The sequence below is a fragment of the Schistocerca cancellata genome, chromosome 4, assembly GCF_023864275.1.
Source record: "Schistocerca cancellata isolate TAMUIC-IGC-003103 chromosome 4, iqSchCanc2.1, whole genome shotgun sequence".
Taxonomy (NCBI): domain Eukaryota; kingdom Metazoa; phylum Arthropoda; class Insecta; order Orthoptera; family Acrididae; genus Schistocerca; species Schistocerca cancellata.
In genome coordinates, this window is record NC_064629.1 from 132,590,260 (window position 1) to 132,608,128 (window position 17,869).

The window sequence follows — 17,869 nt, forward strand, 5'->3', positions numbered from 1 at the left end:
ACCTCTCAGATTGTCAGCAGGTCAACCAATTTACTTACGCGACGCTGCACCGGCACGAGATAACAGTACCTTTTACACATAATTTGGTTCCTATGATAGCCACGTTCCGCGTTTTCATTCAGCAACCGAACAGTCGAAGCGAGTTTCCGGAAGCAATCTTCTGTGACATATCTGTCATGAAACGTATCATCTGTGGGATCATAAACCATAATCTCCCTTCAGTCATTCCATTCTGCAGTGTCAAATTTCGTGACAGTAAGGAAAAGTTCCACAACATATTTACGTGGCAAGAAGTAAGCCACACAAACAGATCAAACCGCTGACTTGTTAAACGACTCTTCCTATGGTACACCAGGCACGCTACCTATGGTTCTTATGCGATTTTCCACATCTGTTAACGCAAATCCCAGCCTAGTTCCTTATTTATGCCTCAGAAACACAAAATACTAACTACCAGATTATAAAAAATCTAATACAGTCGTGGCCGCATGAATCTAAGCGTGTGAAGGCCATTTACAAGCAGAGGCCAGAAATTACGACCCATCGATTTCGACATATTTCGACTTACTAATCCTGTCAAAGGGCTTCGCTCCCTACGCATCCGTTTTCGTGAAAATTAAACTCAAAGCTCATGTCAAAGGATCCGTTTCGTACCAGGTAAAATCGCTGGAACACTCTAAAATAAGCAAATTTTATTTATGCAAGGCAGGGCTGCAACCTAAAAGTATTCGAAAAATCGAAGAATTAGCGATTCCGATTCGTTGCAGATATATTATAGGGGAACAGCCCTTGCTAACTGGAGCGGAGTCCAATTGGTACAGTTCCTGCATTTAGATTACAGTCGGCTCTATGTCCGCGCGGACTCTAATCGCACATTTTATTCTTTAAATCTGTCGTGAAACATATACTATTATTTTAAATGAAAGAAATTTTATTTTGAACAATGAAAAGTGATCAGCACACTTGTCTACGTACTTTGACGATAGCAGATTGTTCCTTTGTACAGATTGTGTGTTTATATTTTTATTTGCTTGTTCTCACGAAACATATTAACCATTTTTAGGAAATTTTTCTTGTAGGCAACGTGGGTATAGTAGCAAACTTATTATATTTCGTGAGGGGTTGTCTTCAAAATAATGACATTAGAAATCTCGAAATATTGGTCTTCACAACGAGGGCAAGATAGTAATTTTCCATGTTATTACAACCTGTTACTCACATCAGAATAAAGTTGAGTAATGCAGACGCATGAGGTTCGCCCATCCTATGCTGCTACATCGTAAATGTGGAAAGCGGCGGCAGTTAGCGACACTTGGTGGGAGCGATAAAACTTGTGTTCCTCGCCGGCCTGTTAACTGCCCAACACGACGTTGCAGCCTCAGCCGCTGACATTAATCTCGAGCATGCCCTGAAGTCTAGCGTCTTTCATCGAGATTTATTCATGGGCTCCTCATTTAATATCGTTGCGGCAGTTGATGCTTCTTTCTAATTCTTCGTGAGTTATTACTACTGACGACAGTAACTACAGCGGAAGAAAGAAGTGACGTATTTCTGATGACACGTTTTTAGTCATGATGATTGTAGAAGTGATAGAGATGTTCATGCCGCCTTCGTGCTATTTCATTAGTAGTACTGCTAAATATTCACGGCTGGCTGTTATATCTGATATAAAAAGATCACTGTAAAAGCAATGAAAATATTATTAATAATTTTATTGTTAAATAATATACTCGTACCTGTAGATCTTACTGTAACTTTGAGTTTTTCCCCTGTTGTTTGGATGAGAGGTAACGCCATGTAAAGGGATTTATTGAACTTAGGTTATAAGGAGCATAAGCTGTTCTGATTTGAAGTTACAGCTTCCAAGAGCTTCATTGTGTTTAAAATACCAGACGAATATTTACTGAAATGTAATTTAGTGGCCGGCCGCGGTGGCCGTGCGGTTCTGGCGCTGCAGTCCGGTTCGAATCCTGCCTCGGGCATGGGTGTGTGTGATGTCCTTAGGTTAGTTAGGTTTAAGTAGTTCTAAGTTCTAGGGGACTTATGACCTAAGATGTTGAGTCCCATAGTGCTCAGAGCCATTTTGTAATTTAGTGAAAAATTAATTGATATTTAGTGGTCGCACTTGTGGATTGGTTTTGCTGGGCTCTGGTGATCGTTCACTTCGTCACATAATAGTAATTTCCATGTTGCAATATTTGCTGAATTGAAAACGGTCGTGAAAGTTCTCAAGGACCACACTCCACGCCTTTTATTTTTACGCCGTGTGTGTGAGTGTACGTTTCGTTCGCCATATGTTTACGTTATCACTTTGAATACCACTTATTTCCGCCTGAAACCACCATTTTATGAGTGTTTAAAAAAAAAACACCAGTCTCTTTCGCATGAAACCAGCAATGCTATTGCGAGACATATATCTGGTGGTGTACACTAAGGTACGTAATGCGTTGTAGCAATCACAGCGTTCAAAGTGCTACATGATTGTAGGAGATTGTGACATGTTTTTTTCTTACAGTGATCATACTGAGAAGTTCACTGACAGTGAAAGTAAATATATCTGAAGTTAAATATTTTCAACATTTCGCTGCTCTGTCAGCAACTGTATTAATATAAATTTTAATTTTAAAAACCAACAGCCTCAATTTCAAAGTTTACCTAGATTTACCTAGGTTTCAGTCGGGATAACCCAACCTTCTTCAGAACAAAAGTAACTACCGTTTGTCCATAGTGGACATCGTGAAGCTAAAACTGCAGATCCATAAATTATCGTCAGACTGTAAAAACTTATATGAAACTGCCTCGGCCCCACTTCGCGACCGCCATGAGTGCTTTACTGGAGTATCTTCTTCTTCTTTGTCTGAGACACCTATTCTCTCTAGCTGTCAATAGAGTTTGTATATTAGCGTGCCCATTATTTGTAATATGTTGAGCTGCCACAGGTTGTGCTAGAATCTCAAACACGTCGTGCAATCCCAGTTAGTGGCGTACATTCTGCGTTTCCATCTTATTACTGTCGTCTGCAAATACTGCGTGATACCATTAATTAGACTGTGTTGTACGGGTAGAGAGGGGGAGGGTGGAGCGTAGGAGAGAAAGTGGTTCGTGCGAAGTGACTGTAACTTTTCAAAGATAGGCCTGTGCTATTCACGCTGCATAATCGAGAAATAGTCGAACATTATCCGCAGTCGAGCTTTAGACGCGACTATAAACAGACAAAAGACTTCTCGCCCACGCTGTGTGACATTTGTTCGTGACCTACTTTTATTTTTTAACCGTATAAGGTTTTGTAGCGACAATAAATAAAGCGAAACGCACTTCTCGTTGTTTTGTGTGTTGTGTGCTTTGTCTGGAATGAATGTCCTCTGCTCTTGTCACGTGGCCAGTAGCATGGAAAGTTCTAAAATGAGGAAAAGAAAGTGAAACACGGGCTGCGGCGTCACCTAGTACACTTCTGCCTACATTAACTGCAGATGAACCGCTTTTCTGCCGTTTCAGTTATATCTACTGCAGTGCACATATTGGATGAATGGGTCATTTGCTAATACATTGTGAAAACGTGCGCGGAAAGCTTGTCACGGTTCCTTTTTCACTAGCGACCGATGTCTTTCTCCCAAACGAACAATGGAACCTGTTCGCTTTTTGTAAATACGATTTATTTTCACCTTTGTGACTTCGTCAGCACCGACCAGTGTAGTTCTCATTTATCTGTTCAGCAAAAATAGTTGCACAGGCCGATAGCGAGTACTCTATTGCCATATTAAGATGAAAGTGGTGGCCGAAATTGTAGATGGAGTGAATAATACAAGTCGGGTAAAGTAAAACTGTTCCAGAAAGTATTGATAAGACCGATGTGGAATTGACAATTGCTAATGAACAGCAGAAATGCCCTTAACAGAAAATATTGGAAATCGTGTGTCCCGTGCATCAGTCGGTTTCTGTCGAATGTCTGCGCATGCACGTCTCCCGCGTATAAGAAACACATGAGGTATGAGCACTACTAGAATACGGCACATTTTAGGGACATTGTTAAAGATGGCGTGAATGTAGACGTAGATATTGTGACATATGAGTAGGTTAGGGAGAGCCACATCCGTGCCACCAGGATCAGTTGATTGCGGTCCTTTCTGAAAGGTCCTCTGAAAAGATTGTACAGCATTAATTCCTATTGCAGAGACGCTTCGTCAATATGTCAATGAATTGTTCAAAATCACCGGCTGTTTGAACAAGTGCGAGTGTCTATGATGCGACGAGAATTGACTCCGGTAGAAACAAGCGCAGAACATTTTGAATATTTGTTGTGAATTTCGAACTAGAGAACTTGGTGAAATTTTCTTTTGTTAATAACTAACAAATGAATTTCGAAATTTGTTCATGGGGACTGTTTTTTATGTGAGGTATCTTCTACGAGGGTGAGTCAAATGAAAACCTTAAATATTTTTTTAAATATTATTTATTGTGCAGAAGTGGTACAAAGCTGTATCACTTTTCAACATAATCTCTCCCTCCAACGCTTACAAAGTGCATAAATTCCTTTAGAAAAAAATTCTTTTGGTAGTCCGCGCAACCACTCATGCACCGCGCGGCGTACCTCTTCGTCAGGACGGAACTTCTTTCCTCCCGTTGCGTCTTTGAGTGGTCCAAACATATGGAAATCACTTGGGGCAAGGTCTGGGTTGGTCGCTCTCTTCATTTCCGGTTGGTGGAAGTGAACCCAGGTTTCGTCCCGAGTAACGATTCTTGCAAGGAAGCCATCACCTTCTCGTTAAAAGCGCTGAAGAAGTTCTTCACAGGCATCAACACGACGTTCTCTCATTTCAGGAGTCAGCTGCCGTGGCACCCATCTTGCAGACACTTTGTGAAATTGGAGTACATCATGCACAATGTGGTGTGCTGACCCATGACTAATCTGTTAACATGCTGTAAAGTCATTCAGTGTCACTCGGCGGTTTTCCTTCACTATTTCTTCAACTGCTGCAATGTTCTGTGGTCACAACTCGTTGTGCCTGACTTGAACGAGGAGCATCTTCAACTTAAGACACACAATTTGCGAACTTCCTACTCGATTTGTAGACTTGCTGCTGTGACAAACATGCATCACCGTACTGAACCTTCATTCGTCGATGAATTTCAATAGGTTTCACACCTTCACCACGCAAAAACCGAATTACAGAACGCTGTTCTTCCCTGGTGCAAGTCGCAAGTGGGGCGGCCATCTTTATACTGATACTGCGACGGTATGTGTGCATCTGCACTACGCTGCCACCTACAGGCCATTCTGCACGCTGTTTGTAGCATGCTTACCAACTTACAGGATAACGGCGCGAAATTTCGATTTGTTATTACAAATTTAAGGTTTTCATTTGCCTCACCCTCGTATATATTTCGATAAATTATTTTTGATACTTCCTACAGTTCATAGGAGAGAGATATTTGGGGCTTAAACGATAATATCACTATATTATAAAACAATCTAGTGCCATAATAAACCGCTTGCGTGTAACGGGGGATGTATTTCATAAAAAAAAAAAAAAATACAAAAGCCCCTGTGAGTTTACGTGTGGATCACAAAATTCAACATCAGGCTGCGGTAAATGCACTCTGTTTCTTCATCCGATACAGTTCTTCATGTACATCTTTATTGTTCGTGTCTACATATTTGCAGCTCTCTGCCGCAAAAAGGCTCCCAGTTGTTGCGTGTAACATGGCTGTGTCCAGCGTAACTACGTCGGTGCGTGAGAAACAGCTTGCTGTAATGGAGTTTCAAGCCGAAGAGTTCGTCCACGCATAGAACACCTTGTCCTTCAGCATGAAAATGCCAGACCGCAAATGAGCTGTGCGATATCTGTAACAATCTGACGCCTTGCGTTCACTGTCATCGATCATCCTCCATACAGTCCCGGCTTAGTCCCATCTGATTTTCCTCTGTTTCCAAAAGTTAAAGAACACTTTCGAGGACATCGCTTTGGTAGTGATGAAGCAGTGCAAGCAGAGGTGAGGTAGTGACGATATCGTCCGCCGTTCGTGGTCTCGCGGTAGCGTTGTCGCTTCCCGAGCACGGGGTCCCGGGTTCGATTCCCGGCGGGGTCAGGGATTTTCACCTGCCTCGAGATGACTGGGTGTTTGTGTTGTCCTCATCATTTCATCATCATCCAGGAAAGTGGCGAAATTGGACTGAGCAAAGATTGGGTAATTGTACGGGCGCTGATAACCATGCAGTTGAGCGCCCCACAAACCAAACATCATCATCATCATCACACCATAGTGCTCAGAGCCATTTTGTGGCGATATCAACAAATTGGTCTCTCGTTGGGAAAAATTTGTTCGTCGCCAGGGTAACTATGGTGAGAAGTAAATATGTACACGCGAAGAATGAATATGTAGAATGTTAATAAGGTTTATTCTACTGAAAAAAGCTTTAAGAGTTTACACACAAAAGATTCGGACTCATTTCAGCATGCCCTCGTACATTCACCCTGTTTTCCACATTTGGCATCCTCTGACTTCTTTCTATGCAAACATGTGATGAAATGTTTGGGTGGAACACATCCACTTATTGAGGATGAAATTTATTCGTTGGAAAAACTTCGGACATAAAGTATTGATCTTAAATGGGCTGCGTCGAAGAATGAGTACGCTTTACCTAAAAACTCTGTGCTTCACTGCCGTTTTGAGTTATTGGCGTGACAGGTGTTAGGGTGACACGCGGGGCCTGGGCTGAGCAGCAGGGAGCGACATTACAAGTGTTTTGGCGCACGGCCGGGCGAGCCGGCGCGTGGCCGGCCCAAAGGTCAAGAAACAAAGGGAGCGTGCTGCGCCTGGGGAAATCCACGCTTTTTACTGCGCGCACCGACACATTATTGTCGCCCACGTGAAATACGGCCGAATTGACACCTTTTCTGACCGAATACCAATTACTGGCACAGGGCGCTGGAAACGGCCGAAGGCGTCAGAGCTACTGCATTGCATACAATAATGACCAGAAAGCGTCAGTTGTATTCGTAGGATAGCGGGTGATTCATAAGGAAGGAACATATTTCAGTTGTTTGTTACAGACGAACTATTGCACATGGCACTGGGTAGAGGAAGGTTCCAAATTTTGGCACAGCTGCGCTCTTGTTTGTTTCTAGCAAAATGGCGACTAAACGAAAAAAAAATCATTTTGTGTGTCGGAATATGCGCGAAATCCGACCATAGTTCAAGTGTAAGGTGCATTCCGCAGTCGATCCAGCAAGAAGATTTATGACACGCATACAAAATTCTTATAAGTTGGTTGTATATGCGGAGGGAGGAGCACTGGTCGGCCACGCACATCTGAGGATAACGTCGAGCGTATCCGAGATGCTTTCAGACGAAGCCCTCCCATGTCCACAAGACGGCCAGGTCAGGATCTTCAATTTATTCATAAGCAACGGTGGGGCGTGTTTCGAAACGATGGCTGTATATGATACCTTACAACTTGTAGTTCCTGCAGCCACTGCGTCCCGGCGTCCGTAACAGAGGGTACGAATTTTGCAGTTGAGTTCTTCAGGATACAGCAGGGGACACTTTTTACGAACGCCTCATCTTTTTGCATGAATCGATGTTTTATCTTTCGCGTAAAGTAAACGGCCATAATGTAAGAATTTCGAGATTACAAAATCCTGGCGTCGTCAAACATGAATGACACTCACCGAAAGTGAATGTGTTTTCTGCCGCTTCTGTTTACACAGTTTATGGACATTGCTTTTTTGCGGAGGAAACTGTGACAGGAATGCCATACCTGGACATGCTGCAGAATTGGTTGTTTCCTGAACTTCAAGAAGCGTTCAATGATTTCATTTTTATGCACGATGGCACCCGGCCCCATTTTCATCTTGAGGTGCAGCGTTATCTTAACACCACCATCCAACAACGTCGGACTAGAAGAACTGGACAACAGATCTTGTTCACTGCTTTTGGCTTCCCAGGTCACCAGACCTCATACCTTGCGTTTTTATTTCTGTGACGGGACATAAAAGACAGAGTCTTTCTCCCACCTATGGCTACTACTCTTCAAGATCAGAGAAATCGTTGATTCGTGTGTGGCATGAAACAGACTATATTTTCGATGGTTGTCGAGAAACGCATGGTGCAGTGTTAAGTGTGGTATAGTGTCTGTTCGAACATAAAACCCTAATCCTTCCTCTATCCAGTGACATGCGCAATGTGTTTGTCTTTCATAATTTGTCTGTAATAAACAACTGAAATCCCTTCTTTCTTTCTGAAACACCCTGTATTGATTGTCGTGCTACGCAGAACATACTCCTAACGCGTTAAATACATACACGTGGTCCCGCAGGAAAACAGGTTACCCCGGATGTATCCATAACAAGTAAATAAGCTCATCAGACAAAATATTGGTTACCCGCTTAAAAGAGCAGACTGGTCGCTTTGCAGGGCTGTAAGTCATGTAGAAATGGTACCAGGCTCTCAGTGACCCTTCGTCACTGATTTAAGTCATGGCAGTGAAGTGATGTGTATGTGCCAGTCGGTTGTATGGAAACAGCGCGGCAGTATTGGTCGACGTGGAGACGTGACAAGATGGCAGAAAAGAGCTATCGTGTTTGGACGTGCACGTGACGTGGACACGAATGAAATTGTAGGATGTGTCAGTGTATCACCGCGGACTGTCCAACATGTCTAACAGTAACGGTGTACCAATCTCAGCCATTTAACACGGAGGAAGAACATTGGTCATAAAAAGATTGTAATCGACGGCGTTTGTCAGTAACAGTAGATTTCAAACAGATTAGCAGTCGCTTCTGTCAGTGAAATCAGGTACACCTCGCCCAGTTTCCGAGCGAATATTTCAAACAGAACTACTTACAGTAGACACTTGGAGTCGGATACCTCACAAAAGACCCTTGTTCACAGCGCCACATAAAGATTCACGTCGTCATTGGGCCAAAAAATACGGAGACTGAACACTAGCTGTATGTAGGCGTCCAGTGTGGTCCGACGAGTCACGAGTTTACATCTTTTCGAATAATGCAAGGCATCAAGTGCACCGACTGTCTGTTGAGACATGTAACCCGCTCTGTGTGCAGGGTTTCTGTCAAGCGAGAAGTAGTTCTGTCATGTTTTGGGGTGTTTTTCGTACCATGACTTCAGCCCCACTCATTCAGGGTACCGTGAACTTGAAGCAGGATGTTTGTTTCAAGATTCTCTGTTATCAAGTTTTGCCGCTTCTTCTACATCTTCGAGGTGAGTGACTGTGCATTCTCCCGCACGCGTACGTTCCTCGTTTGACAAAAACTCAGGCACCCAATCTCATCTCGAATGCCCCTCTAAATCACTCGATTTTAATCCCGTATGAAATGTCTGGGACTGTCCGGAACAGCGGATGAAATGTAGCAACCAACATTCTCCCACTTTTGCAGACCTTCACATCTAGTCATCACTGAGTGGCTTCCGCTGGATATGCCATATGTGAAAAAGTTAGGGACTCCTCCTCGTCGAATTGAGGTCATTTTCAAGGATGGAGGCGCTGTTATGCGACATTAGCATAATGTCTCCTGGGGATTTTATATCGAGATTCGGGTTTTGATCGACGTACCAAAGTTATTATTAACTTTCTTGGTTGCCGAATTGTGATACCGCCTCTTTCTATGAAACTACACAGTCCAGTCACGCTAATGTGACCACCGCATATGTTCGACGTCAATATGCAATAACCACTGACAGACGACAGACGGCAGCACTAGCAGTGGAGGGTATATAAAGCATGTGGGAGGATGCGCCCCTCTCAGTCCGTTAGTTAGTGCAGTACAGTGCAGTAAACATTCCAGTAATGCGGAAATGGAGCGATTAATTTGATGTCCAAAAGAGAACGATAACTGACTTTCGGGCCTAGGGTGGAAACGTTTCCGAAACGGGTAAGGCTGTAAGCTGTTCGTGTGCCGCCGTGGTTAAAGTATACCGTGCATGGCAAAATGGCACTAACCAAAATCGGTGGCGTTGAGGCGAGTGTGGTGCAACACGCGCCATAGATGACAGGGCTGAACGACGGCTGAGGGTTTTATGCTCCATCGGACAGATGGTCGTTGGTGTGTATGCCCTCATAACAGTCTTTGGAAGGGTCCGGGTCTGAGGAGACAGCGCTGTGGTCTGGGGAACGTTTTCTTGGCATTCCCTCGGCGATCTTGTCATTCTGGAAGGCACAATGGATCAACAGAAGTATGTATCTATCCCTGGGTACCACGTCCAAGCCTATATGTGTTTGTTTTTCCTCGATACTAAGGCATCTGCCAGAAGGACAATGGAACGTGTAACACAGCTTACAGTGTACGAGTGTGGTTCGTGGAGCACCAGGATGAGTTTACCTTAATCCCCTGATTTAAACCTGATGTAGAATCTGCGGGACCACCTCGATCTGGCTGTTCGCGCTATGGATGCTCAGCCGAGAAATTTAATGCAGCTGGTCACGGCACTAGAGTCGACATGGCTCGGATATCCTCTCGGTACCTTCCAGCACCTCACTGTCTCTCCTCCTTCACGTCTCGCAACCATCCGCGCTGCAAAAGGTGGTTATTCAGTCTTCTGACAGGTGGTCACATTAATGCGACGTGACAGTTTATGTAGGTACGTCGTTCTGTGGCATTGGAAAGGGTCTTCGGAGAGGACGTTAACGACATAACATGCGTGTAACTTGATCGTATACCAGTAAGATAAGAGCCTGTAAAACACTGTCCTACCGCCAGGAACAGTGGTCCCAAAAAGGTCCGTCCTGCCGTACTCATCGCGTGGATGACTATGGTGCTGCGCTGTGTGCACTGCAGTGCTACGGAAACGAACTGAATAAAGTTGTTCGGATATCTCGTCGGCACATATTACTATGCGCTTTCGACTTGTTACCCTGGGCGAAGCCATTCAGTGTCACTACTCGGCAGATGTATTCTGAACCCATAGAAACCGTCACTCTGCGGCGTGGCTAGCTTTCAACTCGATAGTCACAAAACTGCCTCGTAAATGCATTTTGACTGTAATCTTCTTCGAAAGTTCTTTCTAGTGCCGCAAAAGAAATTATACAGTTCCACATAAAAAGGCGGTTTCATAGTTCGGCAGTTGAAGACGTTAAAAATTATTTGGGTGCATAATAAAATTCGCCTCAACCGTGCCACATTATCCAGGAGAAATTGTAAGAAGGTTTTTGGATGGACTTAGGACACTGTGTCCAGTCCCGTAATTAGTAACTGCTTTCCGGCAGAATAGCAGTTATGAAAATTTCCCCACCACCAGCTTTCGAGCTGGCTATTTTTGATTTAAATGTCACTGTAGTAGAGTCCGTTAGCAGCTTCAAGTTCGAATGCATATGTAACACTTAGAGGAGCTGTAATTACCTGCCGGCCGGAGTGGCCGAGCGGTTCTAGGCGCTACAGTCTGGAACTGCGCGACCGCTACGGTCGCAGGTTCGAATCCTGCCTCGGGCATGGATGTGTGTGATGTCCTTAGGCTAGTTAGGTTTAAGTAGTTCTACGTTCTAGGGGACTGATGACCTCAGAAGTTAAGTCCCATAGTGCTCAGAGCCATTTGAACCATTTTTGTAATTACCTGAAAATGACAGGTACTCGAGTTATTGGCACTGTAAGAAATCTTGTGAACAATCGTTGGGGAAAGATCCCACTGCGCCCTTTGTAGTCGCTGTCGACCGGTCGTTAACCTATAATTAAGACAAGGCAAGGAATTTTTCACTTAGTCACTGAATGTTACACTGCAAAAGGTATCACCAAGCATATAAAATAGTAGTAGTGAAACCTCGTCCATTTGCGTTGGAGTGAGGTAAGGGTGGTGTGGAGACGAAATCATTAGACTGTCTCACATTAACTAAAGGCCTCTCGTTTAGATCTGTAATTCTGATACATCTGGAGAAATTTTGTATTTTTTTCTTTTAATTTTTAGTAAAACATCCTTCTGTTTCATTTAATAAATCAACCATTTTCGAATAAAATCTGAATTAAACATTGACAATATCAATTTTTCTATAACCAACATTTATATTTAATTAACAGACAGTCTATGTAGAAGAAAAATATTCCATAGGTTGCTCTGCCCTTTAAACAGTATATCGTCACTCAGTTTTTAGACGGTTCCAGTGTCTAGGGAAATCTTGTAAGACACTGATCGCATACACAAACAAAGTGATCTAAATGAGTTAATGCTCAATAGGTATGCAACACACCTAACGTACAGGTAACGCGGCTACAAACTTAACTGACAAAGGCTACTACGGAAAATACCGTAGTCTGCGATTACTTATGGTAGTCTACGGTAGCCAACGGTAGTTTCACAACCCTATTCAGGACTTAACCATGCACCACTTTTACTCCTTTCAGGGAGAGCGTATGAGAACCTTAATTTTCTCATTGTGTCGCGGATTTACGTTTGTTCTATGAAATGGGAAGGATTTTCTAGAATATGTGCGTTTTTTTCTTTTTTAGTAGTTGTTGTTCCGAGTACCTAAGCGACAGGAAGAGAAAGTGAACGATGGAAATGCGCCTTTCATCGAGTACTTAAACCTGTCTCTGTTCTGCAGAGGAGAAGAAAATGTCTGCTGCATCCCTGCGCAATAGTAATGAGAATGGCCAGACGGCTACCCCAATGCATCATGCATGGAATTGCCCGTCGGACGACAAGGCGGGTATGCAGCTCCTGCTTGATGGAAACCGGCCGTGGTTGGTTGTAGCGCTACACTGCGTGTCATCAAATATGCATCTGTACGTAAGCTGACTGCATGCAGTTTGCGGCGTGCGCACATTTTGCCACAGTTCTGAGTTTCATGCAGTTCTCAGCAAGTATACAGAACTTTTCATTGCTCTGAATATTCTAGAGGGGGAGAAGCTTCTGATCACCTCTTAGCAGGTCTAACATAGGCTTACTTCATTTTCTCGAAACAACTTCATGCCGATATCTTCGCTCCGCATGTTTGTTGGTACTAAGTCTTTTAGTACTATTATTGCACATGGAGGAAACTGTAAATGTAACATTTAGTGAAAATAAGAGGGAGTGTTTAAGTATGTTTCGATCTTAGGGCGTTCTTCAGCACTCGCTTAATTCATCGAAAGCCTCCAATAAATTAACACAGGTAAAGGTTGTACGTGGATCAATAATAATAGTAGCCTGTTTACTCTGTCATGTGCTTTACAATAGCATCAAAATATAAAAATGTCGGCGTAAAATTATTTGTAAATGTATAAGCAGAATAAGTCTACTGGTAAGGCGCGAGATATTCCAGGAATATACACGAATAAAATTTCTTCGAAAGCATATAGCTTTCGTGGTTCACTTACTGGTTATGAATAATGTACAAAACGAGAAGTTCTAAGACACGTATTTTTATTGATTTCCAAGAACTACTCCTTATCATTCATAACTGATGCATTTTAAAGAACTTGAACTCAAAACAGTGCGCATAACCTGTCAGATAACTGTCAGGTTGCCAGAATAGATTATGTAGTCATCAGTAATCGAAAAGAGAAGGCAGATTCGATACAGTATTGAAGAGTAATTCGGAGAATACGTATTTCGTACAGGACAATAAATAACCGTATACAAAGAGAAATCTGTAATTAGTAAGCCTTTGGAAGACAGCTGCTACACGAAACCAAAAAAGATGAGTGGCAAGAAACTGGCGCATTGTTTGTCGCGTAACAGTTGCTGCTCTGGAGAGATATTGAAAGCTGCTGCTTTAAACACAGCGAATAGGCGGGGTTCAACACGCGATATCCGTCCCAAGCACAATGCATTTGTGTGGCTATTGTGTTGACATCAAGTCCCGCCACACAGCGATTTTCATGTCTGTGAATTAAGAATACGTCTCTCGAGTGGTGGCTCATGTCCTCGGAACAGCTTTCAGAAACCCTGAATGGTTTCAGTCAGAGGAGCAAGTCAAAAGAGCTTACCCTAGACTTCTCTATTTGCGTGTTTATGCTTGCACACTGAAATTCTCTGTCCTATCTTTAATAATTAGTGCAAAATCGCCGTTGAAGTTAAAAAATTTTAATTTCCTGTGGTATGAGTACCAAATATGCAGAAGACTTTTCTTGTATCATACATGTTCGTTTTGTGGCGGAATACTTCCCACTGCGGATGAACGGCAATATTCCAGTATAAGTAAAACTACGTGCTTATTGCGCGGTTATGTATATAAGGATCGCCAAAATGTGCGAAGATACACCTATTGCATGTAAAGTTTTACGAGCCTGCCTTTTAAACCGATGTGTTTTGAATGTTGCTAGGTTTATCTGAGTTTATATCGAGGTAGAATCGATAACTTGGTTCTAGTACAGGAGGCAAGGGAACAGGGTTGTTACAAACTGAGCTCTCAGGGCACGCCTCATGACCCGCCTCAAAACTAATGCCTGACGGTGTCTCACGTCAGTTTCATTTCGCCTTAGTTAACAAAAAAATGGCTCTGAGCACAATGGGACTTAACATATGAGGTCATCAGTCCCCTAAAACTTAGAACTAATTAAACCTAACTAACCTAAGGACATCACACACATCCGTGCCCGAGGCAGGATTCGAACCTGCGACCGTAGCGGTCGTGCGGTTCCAGACTCAAGTGCTTAGAACCTCTCGTCCACACCGGCCGGCTTTAGTTAAGAGCTACCAATCAGTTGCCTATGGACGTTCCGCGGCTTGGAGCTGGGGGTAGTGGGCATCTTTTCGTCTTGGTCAGTCACGCTGACCAATTATCATTCAAAAGAAAACTCACGGCGTGAATATGTTAAAATCTGTTGTTGGCGTGTTTTGCATTTTTGAGGCGGAAATGAGGCATAGCATTCGCAGTAGAGGCAATGAAAATGCCCATAGTAGTTGCTCCCGAGCTTAAGGATTTGTAAAATCAAAGGCGTGTCTTCCGTACATCCGTACTTGTGGTTAATATTATTGTACATACCAGTATAAACCTAGTTGCACCCCTGCCATGTGAAATCTGGACTAACTGACGAAGTTCGTCGTATTACCTAATACATTATCTGTGTCACCCACGACTGGACCCAATAAATAGAAGTAGAGTGTGAAATTTGACTGCATTATGAAAAAGAGATCATTGCAGAAGAACGTAATGATCAAACGTTATTCCAGTTTCCTTTAAAATTGTTGCTAATTTAATATTCGTATTTCTAGTCAATGACCGCTGGAGTTAGACCAGAGGACCCAGTCCATTCCATGTAAGCATAGCCCACGCCATTATGGAGCCACCGCCAGCTTGCACAGCGCCACAGTCGAACCCCACCATGAGCGTCTACCAGCTGAAATCGGCACTCATCTGACCAGGCCACGGTTTTCCATTCGTCAAGGGTCCAACCAATATGAGCCCAGCAGAAGCGCTGTAGGCGATGTTGTGCTGATAGCAACGGCACTCGCGTCGGTCATCTGCTGCCATAGCCCATTGACGTCAAATTTCGCCGCACTGCCCTAACGGATACGTTCTTCGTACGTTCCATGTTGAATTTCTGCGGTTATTTCCCGCAGTGTTGCTTGACTGTTAGCACTGACGACTCCATACAAACGCCGCTGCTCTCGGTCGCTAGGTGAAGGCCGTCGGCCACTGCGTTGTCCTTGGTGAGAGTTAAACCCAGAAATTTGGTATTCTCGGCACACTCTTGTCACTGTGGACCGCGGAATATTGAATTCCCTAACGATTTCCGGAATGGAATGTTACATGCGTCTAGCTTTAAATACCATTACGAGTTCAAAGTCTGTTAATATCCTTCGTGCGGACATAATTACCTCAGAAACCTCTTCACGGGAATCTCCTTAATACAAATGAGAGCTCCGCCAATGCACTGCCCTTTTATACCCTGTTTGCGGGACCCTGCCGCCATCTGTTTATATGCATATCGCTGTCCCGTGACTTTTGTCACCTCCGTGTAAGGTTGAGTACGTTAACACTGTGCCACTTACGTGTATCGGAGGTAGATGTCCGTGCTCGGGAAAGCTTCGTAAACGTGAAGAAATTCGAGAGCGTGTAGTGATTGGTCGGCGTGGTGCAGACCGTAAGAAGAGACGCAGGAACGAAGAGGTAGCGAGCGCACGAGGCTGGGAAATTGTTATGGACGCGCCCGTAAAAACGGCGTGCGCTCTCCCGAGGCCCGTATTTCACCAGCCGCTGTTTCTCTGGGCGACTGATGGAGCTGGCTGCAGCCCACAAATACCCCGTATGACGTTTCCGATTACAACACGCCAATCTCATTTCCCAGCGTTCTCCCTTTTGCACCCCAAGAGCAAGTACGGAAATTGAATGGAGGGAAAAACTATTCCTTGAAATAATTTTACAGAAGCTTATTTCTGGAGTGTGATATGAAATGTTTTGCTACACTTTCAGTATCAGTATATTTCCTCTTAAGCTCTGAGAAACAAACTTGTAACCGTAGGCCGGCGTATTGTGTATGCTATCTCGACTTCGCCGTTTTAAAGAAAAGTTTGCAGTGATTTTTCCCACACAGAGATGCAAGTTTCTTTTTGAAGACGTTTGTAGGTATACTGCTACGTGGGAAGACGATGACACTCTTCGCATCCAGTAATTTCTTATAATTTTCATGACTTTAACAGGCTGACTGCTAAATTTATTCTCCACATTCTAACGGTAGATTTTCATTCTCTCTTCACAGCGTTTTTAGTTTGATAATTTAATCTCTCGGCAACAGCTCTAACCACCAAATGTCTTATATTCGTGAAGCTGCTGTCAAATTGTGGACGAATGTGGTCGTTGCTGTGTAGAAAAACATTGTTTACTATTAAGCAATGAGGCCTTTTTATTTTCAGCTATGTTTGGTAGTCACTATTTTCGACTTTCGTGATAAATCGTTTAAATTAGCATCGGCACCAAGAAGAATGTTTACTTTCTTACAATATTGACTTTAACCTGTAGTTCTTGTACCAAGACTTAAAATTCTCTAATTTGGAGGGAGGTTCGTCGTTAGACTCGCTGTGGGTGGCAGTCTAGTCGCTTGGAAGACGTATGGAATGTGTGTATGTGTCCAGTGGAGCGGTAGGAAGATACGTGGATAGAAGGAAAACACAACTTCCTGATAAAGATAAAATTTGCCTTAACAGGGTGGTGTGCCGCTAGGTTTTCATCAGAATTTGAGACTCTTTTTGTGATTCACGTCCCCACAGATGTTCCTAGAACGACGAATATTTATGGAATTTCTCTCTTTCGTCACCCACAGTGCCCATTAACGGAGTCTATGTATGACCACAAATCACAGTCAGTGGTTATGAGGAACAAAAAGAGCATACTTTCACAAAAATTACATTTGTGAGTCTCCAACGGAAAGAAGTAGCCTGAAGAGATGTGTTGATTAATATCTGGTATTTGAGAGCTGAATGTTATGCTATGTCTAACGGCAGCTAGATGTGCTGTGATATTCTCGTTAATGCTGTATACGATTTCAGATCATTCTGAACAATTTGGCTACAGCTAATAACAGGCTGTTTAATTCATAACTATGCGGCGCAGCTCAATTATAGATGGATGAACCCGAGTTGTATTGTAACAAAATGTAAATTCCTGTTTCAGTATTTACTCTTTGTCCCTGTATATAATGTTTTGCATACAGTCGTAAATTACGTTTTAAGAATGTCGATGGCGGTAGAGTATTTCACTTATCTATCTGTCGTATATAGTAAAGGACAGGAAAGAAGCAATAATGCGCAGGACTTGTGTATGAACTCCAGAAATTATCGTATCAAACAATGTTGTTACGTTTGCCTTCATTACGGGGGACAATGTAGGAAAGAGCTCTCCCTCCTCCTAAATACTGCACCATTTTTTTCCATGAGGTTTTAAAATAATGAATGAAGGTGCAGAGCCGATCTTTAATATAGGAAAAGGGGAAGACTGTCT